Here is a 9,838-nt window from a genome sequence, read left to right on the forward strand (position 1 = left end):
GCATCCAGACTGGCTCTTTCTCCTGGCTAGAGTCAGCTGTGGGAGAGACTTGAAGGCTGTTTGGAAACTGAAAGAGGATTTGCTGGGGGAGCAAGGAGGAGACAGCAAGGAGCCTGGGCTTCCTTCCATCCATCCATCTATCTGATTTGATTGCTTATTCTACCCTATGACTATCATTAAGGGTTGTACCTGATGATTCTTGACTCTGATGAATGTCTCTTTTCTTTTATGGACACTGAGAGCATTTGCACCAAAGACAAATTCCTTGTGTGTCCATTCACACTTGGCCAATAAAAAGTAATCTAATCTAATCTAATAGTAATAATAATAATAATAATAATAATATTAATATTAATAATAATAATAATAATAATAATAATAATAATAATAATAATAATAATAATAATAATAATAATTAATAATAATGTAGGAAAGACTCCTAATGCTCTGATGGTCATTTCGAAAAATCCTTTCTTAGTGAGCCCCTAGAAACCAAGAGGAACCTACGTGCCAAATGTCAAGTGCGGAGGCTTTACGGTGCTGGAGATGTTGGGGAAATGCATGTGAGGGGCCTTTCGCTTTGATATCGGGAGATTCTTCTTTGGGGATTCTCTTGGATTCGTTCCCTGGTTTATGTTTATATGTTTTTATTGCCCTGTAGGCCGCCTTGGGGTGTGCGTGTGGACCGGCCCAGAGGGCGAGGCCAGGCCTGACATCTTCCCTCCCCTTTTCCTCTGAGCTTCTCTCCAGACCAGGGGCCCTCTCCACCACCACCACCACCCCGGCCAGTGGGTGCAGGTGCTGTAGAGATGCACCACCATCCTGGGCCTCCGACACCCCACGGTCTCCACGACGGCTCTTCTGGGCCGCCTCTCCCAAAGCGCCTTCCTTTGCCTTTCTCTTCCCAAACAATCAGTCGCCCCATGGTCCAATCTAGGTGCTGTCCGGTTGCTTGGGCACCTTCACTCCTCTCTCCTCCTCCTCCTCCTCCTCCTTCCAGCCACCTGTGTGGATGTCCTTGGTTCTCAGGGAAGCTATTTTGCTTCGGCTCCAAAACCCCAGCTATCTCTAATCCCCCCCCCCCCCGCCGCATCCCTCAGCACCCGAAGGCGCCAAGATGGCCTCGGTCAGACCGGCTTCAGAGTTAGAATCGAAGCCCAAGAGTTGGAAGGGACCTTGGAGGTCTTCTAGTAGTCCAACCCCCCCGCCCCTGCCCAGGCAGGAAACCCTACCCCACTTCAGACCAAGGGGTCATCCAACCTCTTTTTCAAAACTTCCAGTGTGGGGAGAATCCACCACCTATGGGGGGGCAAATGGTCCCAACTGGTTCCTTCTTCTCACTGTCAGGAAATGGCGCCTTAGTTCTAGGTTGCTTCTCCCCTTGATGAGTTTCCACCCATTACTTCTTGGCCTGCCCTCGGGGGCTTTGGAGAATAACTTGACCCCTTCCTCTTCTTTGTGGAAACCCCCTGAGATATTGGAAGAGTTCTATTGTGTCTCCCCCAGTCCCAGTTTTCTATTAGCCCAACCCAGTTCCAGCCACCATTCTTCAGGTGTTTGAGCCTCCAGTCCCCCCCTCATCCTTGGTTGCTCTTCTCTGCCCTCTTTCCAGAGTCTCAACCTCTTGTTTTACATTGGGGTGACCCAAACTGGATTGAAAATATTCCAAGCGTGGCCTTAACTCCCAAGGCCTTCGGTTGACGTAATTCCCCGTTAGGAGAATGAGCGCATACAGGGAGACGTATTTAAGAGGAGCGTTTGAATAATACGCACAGAGCACACTGTACAGTAAATGTAGGTTTAGACTTCCAGAAAGGTTTAAGCAAAGTCCAAAATAAGCAGTCCAAAATCATTCACAAGTTAAATCAGTCAGTTTTCATCCAAGGATAATCCAAATATCAAATTCCAGTGTCAAAAACAGTTCAGTATCAGACTTACATGAAATCCAGGAATATCAGTCAATTAGAAGAAATGGAGCAACGGCAATACTTTCCAAACAGAAGGAAACCGAGAGACTCAGACACACTCTTCTTCTGAGACTAAGACTAAAACAACCCAGGTTTCTGGCTCCATCTTACGGCCGTTTGAGAAACCACACCCAACTACAGTTTTGCATTTTCTTAAAAGAGACAGTTTGAAAATGTTTCTCCTGGTTTATATATTTCTAACCCAAATACCTGTTAGGTGACTTATATTCCTAACACCTTCTTATCCAAGCCAGTATTATTGAACACTTCACCTGATCTCGATTCCATCCCTCCCCGTTGAGGCAGCCTAGGAGGGCGTCGGCTCTTTGGGCCGCGGCTGCCGACGGCTGGCTCCTCTCGAAGGGGTTGCCCACTACTAGGACGCCGAGGTCCCCCTCTCAGAGCAGCTCAGCTATGAGCCAGGTGCCACCTGTGCTGTACCTGGGCATTGATTGGGTTGCTCTGGCCTAAAGGGAAAGCCTGACCTTTTTTTTCTCACCTGGATTTGGCTGCTGTAAAACCCGGCTTTCAATGGGCTGCCCTCCTTTCCTAGGGCTGATAGGATGGGCTGGCTTCCCTGCCTTAAGGCCGGATTAGAACTCGCCACCTCCTGGCTTCTGGCCAGCTGCCTTGATGGCTACTCCAGTAGTGGCTAAAAAAAAGGGGAACAAGGGGCCCAAAGGAGATTTTCCTCGCTGAGATCGGGATCCGAGGGGAGAGGAGGGCCAGTCCCAAGGCCCCAGCACCCAGGTGAGGGTTTCCGTTTTCTGCTTTTGGGGGTTGGGGATCTTGGTCCAACTTGGCCACCCAGGCAGAATTTGGCAGGAGGACCAACAGAAACCGAAGTAGAATAGGGTAGGGTAGGGTAGGATAGGATAGGATAGGATAGAATAGAATAGAATAGAATAGAATAGAATAGAATAGAATAGAATAGAATAGAATAGAAGAGAAGAGAAATTCTTTATTGGCCAAGTGTCATTAGAGACACAAGGAGTTTGTCTGTGGGACAAATGGTCCCAGGGTACATGAAGGAAAAAAATAAAATACATTTGTCTTCTATGCCATTCTGTTCTTTTTCTCTATTCTATTTTCTATTCTATTCTATTCTATATTCTAATTTTATTCTATTCCTATGTTATCCTATCTTCTATTCTATTCCATTCTATTCTTTTTCTCTATTCTATTCTATTTTCTATTGTATTCTATTTTCTATTGTATTCTATTTTCTCTATTCTATTTTATTCTATATTCTATTCCTATGTTATCCTATCTTCTATCTATTCTATTTTCTATTCTATTCTATATTCTATTCTATTCTCTATTTTCTTTTCTATTCTCTATTCTATTCCTATCTTATCCTATCTTCTATTCTATTCCATTCTATTCTTTTTCTCTATTCTATTCTATTTTCTATTCTGTTCTTTTTCTCTATTCTATTTTCTATTCTATTCTTTTTCTCTATTCTATTCTATTCTATATTCTATTCCTATGTTATCCTATCTTCTATCTATTCTATTTTCTATTCTATTCTATTCTCTATTCTATTTTCTATTCTATTGTATATTCTATTCTATTTTCTATTCTATTCTCTATTCTATTCTATTTTCTATTCTATTCTTTTTCTCTATTCTATTCTATTCTATATTCTATTCCTATGTTATCCTATCTTCTATCTATTCTATTTTCTATTCTATTCTATTCTCTATTCTATTTTCTATTCTATTGTATATTCTATTCTATTTTCTATTCTATTCTTTTTCTCTATTCTATTCTCTATTCTATTCCTATGTTATCCTATCTTCTATTCTATTCCATTCTATTCTTTTTCTCTATTCTATTCTATTTTCTATTCTATTCTATTCTATATTCTATTGCTATGTTATCCTATCTTCTATCTATTCTATTTTCTATTCTATTCTATTCTCTATTCTATTTTCTATTCTATTCTATTTTCTATTCTATTCTATTCTCTATTCTATTTTCTATTCTATTCTCTATTTTCTATTCTATTCTCTATTCTATTCCTATGTTATCCTATCTTCTATTCTATTCCATTCTATTCTTTTTCTCTATTCTATTGTATTTTCTATTCTGTTCTTTTCTCTATTCTATTGTATTTTCTATTCTATTCTTTTTCTCTATTCTATTCTATTCTCTATTCTATTCCTATGTTATCCTATCTTCTATTCTATTCCATTCTATTCTTTTTCTCTATTCTATTCTATTTTCTATTCTATTCTATTCTATTCTATATTCTATTGCTATGTTATCCTATCTTCTATTCTATTCCATTCTATTCTTTTTCTCTATTCTATTCTATTTTCTATTCTATTCTTTTTCTCTATTCTATTCTATTGCTATGTTATCCTATCTTCTATTCTATTCCATTCTATTCTTTTTCTCTATTCTATTCTATTTTCTATTCTATTCTTTTTCTCTATTCTATTCTATTCTATATTCTATTCCTATGTTATCCTATCTTCTATTCTATTCCATTCTATTCTTTTTCTCTATTCTATTCTATTTTATATTCTATTCTTTTTCTCTATTCTATTCTATTCTATATTCTATTGCTATGTTATCCTATCTTCTGTCTATTCTATTTTCTATTCTATTCTATTTTCTATTCTATTCTATTCTCTATTCTATTTTCTATTCTATTCTCTATTTTCTATTCTATTCTCTATTCTATTCCTATGTTATCCTATCTTCTATTCTATTCCATTCTATTCTTTTTCTCTATTCTATTCTATTTTCTATTCTATTCTACATTATATAATCTATTCTATTCTCTATCCTGTCTATTCTATTCGGGGAGGGGCGGGGGCGTGCAAGTGGGGCCGGCAAGGCCTCTCCCCCCACTGCCCCCTACCTCCCTTTGAGGGGGTGGTTCTGCTCTCCCCCATATTCCGAGGGCTCCGCCGGGCGGGCGGGGCGGCCTCTCTCCCCAGCAACGGGGATGGCATTCTACGGTTCCCATGGCAACCCCTCCGGCGGCGGCGGCGGCGGCGGCGCAGCAGCGTTGGTTGGGCAAGGCGGGCGGGCGGTGGTGGCGGCGGCGGAGCTGCGCCGCTCTTTGTCTGCGGGCTGAAGGGCTCCGGCTGACGGGGAGGCGCCCCCTCTCTTCCCAGCGCCCGGTGGCGGAGGCGGGCAGGCGGGCGGGCGGGAGGCGGCGGCGGCGGAGGCACTTCCGTGCCCGGCCGGAGAGGCACCCGAGAGCCGGAGGAGCGCCGGACTGAGGCCGTAGCAGCAGCCGCAGGAGCAGCCGCAGGAGCCGCCGCGAGAGCCGCGCAGGGTAAGTGCGGGGATGCGCGGCGGCGGGCAGGCGAAGGGCCCGGAGAAGCCGGCATCCTCCTCCCCCCTCTTCCACCCGGGGTTGGGGGTGGGGGGCTGAAGCGCCGCCCCGGGAAGGCAGCCCTCCTCCTGGCCGGGCGCTGCGGAAGCCCCAGCGGGGCGGGGGAAGGAGGTTCAAAGCCGGGGACCCTCCCAGGCACGGGGAGCTCCGCCTTAGAGCCGCTCGGAACCCCGCCTCGCTCGGGGTCCGGCCAGGGAAAGGAGATCGCGCTCCCGCCGGAACAAAAGGCCACCCGGGGCATCTGCCCTCCCTCCCACCCACGGGGAGGGGAGACCCAGGCGGCCGTGGATTTGGGGGAAGGGGGGAGCTGGACCCCGAAACGAGACGCCGCCGCCGCCGCCACCGATGATGCTCTTGGGCGGCAGGATCTGCAGCTGCATCCGCCGCCCCCCGCTTTGGGTTTGGCCAGGGGGCGGCAGGGGGACTGGTCCTGCCCCTCCCCCTCCCTTGGTGGCAGAGGCGGGGTGGGGGGACAAGACCTGGAAGGCAGCATCTAGCAGTCATGGACCCCCCACCTCTGGGTCACCTGTCCAGCCGAGATGGGGGGAAGCTTCGCTCTGGACCGATTCTTGCTCATTGGCGGCTGCTGTGTCCAAGCTCTCCCTTCGCCCCTGTGTGTGTGTCACCCGCTCCCCCCTCCCCCGTGTCAGGTTTCCAGTGGGGGGCTATCTGCCCCCAGCGCCTGGGTTTGGAAGACAAGCAAGGGCTCCAGCCGGCAGGTGGGGCTGGTTGAGGGGGTCCAGAGGGGCCCTTGGCTGAGGATGGACCCCCCAAAGGCCTCTGGCTCTCCCTTGGCCTTGCCATCCTTGGGAAGTCCTGGCCAGCGGCCCCTTTCTCCGATCCTTGGTCCTGCCACCAGGTGAAAGGGGGACCATGCAATGGCAGGGGGGTTGGGGGCAGGGGCCCATGGGGTGGCCGTGTCTGCTGGGCAGCTGCCCTTCCAAGGCAGGAAGGGTGTGGATGGACGGAGGGCCGGCTGGGCCCTGAGCGGGGGGGATAAAGGGCACGTGGAGAAGGGGGGCCCTCTGCCAGTGGCCTCTTGAAAGCCAAGCTCTGGTGGGGGTGTTTGGGGGAGGAAATGGCCCCTGCCTTCTCCCCTCCCTTGGGATGACTCCTCTAGCGCCCCCTCCCCTTTCCCTGAAGGGGCTCTCCATGTGGGCCTCCTCCCCTGCTGCCATGTCCCTTCCTCCCCTGGGCAGTTTGCATGGCCTTTGATGACCCCCCGCCCGCCAGTTCAACAAGGGGCCTGGGAGCAGGGAGAGGGGCACGGGGCGCAAGGGGCTTATTCCCAGCTCTTCCCAGCCACTGGGGAGCCTGAAGAGGAGGGCTGGGTGGAGGAGGGAGGGAGGGAGGGAGGGAGGGATCTGGGGCCCCTCCCCCCAGGCCAAGAAAGGAGCCGCTGGGTCCCTAAAGGGCAGGAGAGCCCGTGGCCTCCTTGCTGGCCTTTTGGGGGGCCTCATTGGGGGCGAAGGACGGGGCCTTTGGCCGGGGGGGGGGGGGGGTTTGGATGGCCGGTGCTGAGGGTCTGGGGGCTTTGGCCAGGATGGGCCAGAATAAAGGCTGGGGAACCTGGATTCCCTCCCCGTGTGTGTGTGTGTGTGTGTGGCCTCTCCCCCTCTACTTGCCTTCTGGGGCAGCTGAAACAAGAGAGAGGATTAAGTGGGGAGGGGGTCTCATCCAGGGACAGGATTTGGCTTCCTTTCTCCTTTTTCTCCCTTAGAAAAGGGAGGGGGGCCCAACTCCCCTCCATCCTTGGAACTGAGCCCGCTCCGCTCTCTGGGACTCTGGGGGGTGCAGGAGCTGCCCAAATTTCCTGCTCCTAGGAGCCAGTTTGGGGGCAGCTCAGAGGCGGCAGAGAGAAAAGGGGAGTCTGCAGCCTCCCCTCCCACCACAAAGCAGGCCGCGGGGGAGGTTTGGGGGAGACAGACGGGCCCCTTGTCCAAGTGGGGTGTCTTGGGGGCTCCCCAAGAACCTCTCGGGGCCTCCGTGAACTCAACGCCACGCTGCCATTTTGATCTCTGACACGCACAGCTAGATGTGAGGCCCCCCGCCCAGCCAAAGGCCCTCCGTTGTTGTTTTTTAAAGAATGGGGGGGTGCCCTGAGACCCCCAATTGCTGCTCTAGACCAAGGTCCCCACTAGAGCGGTTCATGGGACTTGCCCTGCCATCGGTGGGTTGTGTGTGTGTGTGTGGTGGGAGTTTAACCCAGTTGCTGAGGGTTGGGAGGGGCTGAGCTGCCAGGGGAGGGTGGGGGGGCACCTGGTCTTCTCAGCTACACAGCTGGCAGCCCCCCAGGCCAAATTCCCCAACTCCCCCCACCCACACCCACACAGGCACCTTCCTCTGCTGGCTTCCACCAGAGCTGGCTGATCCAGGCTAGGCCGCTCGCCAGCCTTGTTCAGGGGCTGCCAGGCCAAGGAGCCCCCCTGCCCCTCCCAGGGGTCCTCCGAAAGTGGGGAGGGGGTGTCAAAGCATTCCTCCCCCTTCCGACAGCCGCCCTCCTCTGCACCGGGCTGCCCCCTTCCAGGCGTGGTGGCTCTGGGCGCCGAATCTCTTCGGAGCGGGAGCCCCCTAAGCTGGTAACAGATGGATTCTCCGTAGAGGCGGAAGGGACCTTGGAGGTCATCTAGTCCAACCCCCTCCACTCCACCCAAGCACCCTTTCTGACCAATGGCAGTTCAGCCTCTTCTTGAAAGTCGCCAGCTTCCCCCTGGCAGTGCTTTTGCAGTGGGGGAGGGAGGGGCCGGGGGGGAGTCCACCGAACGGATCTCCAATTCCCATCTGGTTCTCCCAGACCACCGGTTGGCCCTGCCCAGGCCTCCTCTGTCCCCCCGTTCTGGGTGCAGGGAAGGGCAGGGGCCTTCCGGAAGTTCTGGCAGGCTGTGGCCACGCCCCCGCCCCCTGCAGAGAAGCGGCCGCATCCGCCAGGAGGAAATCTCCCCCCACCCCCTTTCTCTGCTCCCCTTTGCTTTTCAAGGGGAGGTTGGGGCCTCCTGGGTTGAGCCTGGGGGGGCCTGTCCTCCCCCCTCCTCCCCCAGCCAGGAGGGCCCTAAGAGGCCGAGAGCGGGAGGTCTGGGCCCCTAGGCCACCGAGCCCCCCCTCCCCACAGCTGCCCCATAGCCTTGGCCTGGCTGGGGGTCTGGGAGCCAACTCCCCTAGCTTCTCCATGGGTTGAGCTTTGGGGAGGGGAGGGGCTGCCAGGGGAGCCCGCCTGGAGAACCCACCCTCCTCTTCCTCCTCCTCCTCCACGGGAGGACACCCCCAGGAGGTGGGCTCTGATTTTCTTGGAGCCTCTTGAGAAGGGAAGAGACTAGAGCTGGAAAGGGACCTGGGGAGGGCATCTAGTCCAACCCCCCCCAAGGAAGAGTCTCGTCCCGGACTGTGGCCACACTCCCGGGTGGCAACGGGCAGCAGGGGAAGAATGTGGCCGCCCTCCCCACCCAGAGATGCGGACAGTGGCCCGGGGGAGAGGACGAGGCCAAGGGCCGGGCCTGCGAAGCCACGAAAGGCCACGAAGGAGTTACCGCCCGCCCCCTTTTCCCTGAGTCCGTCCGACTGACCTTCAGAAGAGGGGAGGGGGAAGAGAAGCCACGGCGCTGCGCATGCGCCTGCCTCGTTTTTCTCTCTCTCTTCACCCCCGCCCTACCGCGGGAGCCCGGTAACGGGCCGGGCCAATCAGAGGGGCCGATGTCGCGCAGAAGGCCCACTTGGGGAGGGTTCAGCCCCCTCCCCCTCCCCTCCGCTTGGCCCCTCCCCGCTGGAGCTGGAGCTGGAGCCGGACGGGGGGCGCGAGGGGGATTCCCTGTCTGGGCTTCGGCCCTGCCCGTCTCTCCCCCCTCCCGTCCCCGTCCCCGCCCGGAACGAGAGAGGCGCCGTCCCGGGAAGCAGGCGATGTGGCCTTGGGTACCCCGCTTGGGCCGTTACCTGGCAACGCCGCCTCTGTTGCCAGGGCGATGGCGCGGCGCGAGATGCCGGCACACACCGGCGGCAGGGGCAGAGGCAGGGCCGGCAGCGGACGCAAAGGACGACTCCTCCTCCTCCTTCCCCCCCTCCTCCTCCTCCTCCTCCTCGGGGCGGGGAGCTGCTCCTCCCTCCCTCCCTCCCTCCTGCCGGCTCCCGCGGGGCTCTTCGGCCTCCTCCGGTGCCTTTCGGGATGGCGGAGGAGCGGCCAGTCAGGCAGGGCCGAGGAGCGAGGAGGCCCGGAAGCAGCAGTAGGAGCGGCGGAGGGAGGGAGGAGGAGGGAGGGGCGCGGCGGCGGCGGGCAAGCGGGCAGTCCTTGCGTGTCCGGGGAAGGACGGGCAGGCGGGCGGAGGGCTGCGCGGCGGACGTTTCCTCCTCCTCCTCCTCCTCTTCGGGCCTCGCCCGCCCTTCCTCCTCCTCCTCCTCCTCCTCTTCCTCCTCCGCCCGCAGCGCTCCCGACGGCGCCTCCTCCTCCTCCTCCTCCTCCGTCCGCGCCGGGGATCTTGAGCGGCCGCCGTGGGCCGTCGCGCCCGCCCTGCCGGGGCCCCCTTTCCCC

Source organism: Notechis scutatus, unplaced genomic scaffold, assembly GCF_049901735.1.
Source record: "Notechis scutatus isolate UNSWTSFEM ecotype Mainland unplaced genomic scaffold, rNotScu1.2 NSCUSCF32, whole genome shotgun sequence".
Taxonomy (NCBI): Eukaryota; Metazoa; Chordata; class Lepidosauria; order Squamata; family Elapidae; genus Notechis; species Notechis scutatus.